This window comes from Chenopodium quinoa, unplaced genomic scaffold (genome assembly GCF_001683475.1).
Source record: "Chenopodium quinoa cultivar QQ74 unplaced genomic scaffold, ASM168347v1, whole genome shotgun sequence".
Classification (NCBI taxonomy): domain Eukaryota; kingdom Viridiplantae; phylum Streptophyta; class Magnoliopsida; order Caryophyllales; family Amaranthaceae; genus Chenopodium; species Chenopodium quinoa.
Window position 1 is genome coordinate 4,291,404 of NW_018744502.1, and position 1,049 is coordinate 4,292,452.

Here is a 1,049-nt window from a genome sequence, read left to right on the forward strand (position 1 = left end):
TCTAACAGATGGACGATTGATGACCGCCATAGATTAGTGTGTAGTATGATTTACAACATCGTTTCTTGTGTTGCGAGGACGTGACGGTCATAAATCATTTGCACAGGCACGGTTTGGAACTGTACTGGATAAGACCTATGAGAGTACTTTAAGAAAATTTAAATTTTGTCATAAGTACATTTCTCATTATGACTATCGGAACTTGTTTCCTCCGACCATGAGTACTGTGAAGTTTTCTTGTTTGAGTACTAGACTCTTTGATGTTTCCAAACGTCTGCCGTAATAGGGGATTATAACGGGAACACTCAGGAGACTATGTCCTCTTAGTAAGAAGAACTTATAATACAAGACTGGGATTGTCCCCCTACTAACAATAGGGAAAATGTTTTGTTGTTTGCAAGGCCGCTCGAAGAGCGAGACTGTGAAAATGCATGGCCGTGCTTAGATGGATTTTAGAAATCATCTGCTTATTGACAGTAGAACTCGGAGATCGAGAAACACTTTTGAACGTAATAAGGATGACAAAGAATCTTACCTTATAGTTCACGAAGAAACATTAAGTGACATAGGAAATGAGCTATACACTGTATGCACACTTGTCCGGAAGGACAAGTGGGAGATTGAAAGGAATGGTGTCCTTCCAACAAGTGTATTCTTCCAATAGAGGGTTCAGAATTATTACGGAGCTAATTCTTCAGTAAGGTCAAGTGATCGGAATGCTTAGGTGGAGGCCGCTTCCGATCAGTAATATCAATGTACAATTGATGTTACAGCTTAATCTTAACTGAACCCTTCGGGTCGAACCCAATCGAATCACCGATCCGTGATGACGAATTAATCCGAAAGGATTTAATCAGTCAGCAGAGTTTTACGAATACAGACGTCGGATATCGAGCCTAGGGCGTCGAGACCGAGCGTCGCAAAATCACAAGCAACAAGTATGAGCGTAGCCGTAGCTAGGCTAGGCTAGCTCATTGCAAGCCTAGGCGCACCATGTATGTGCTAGGCGCACCATGGTGTGCTAGGCACTATCGCAGCCCTAGCATCAT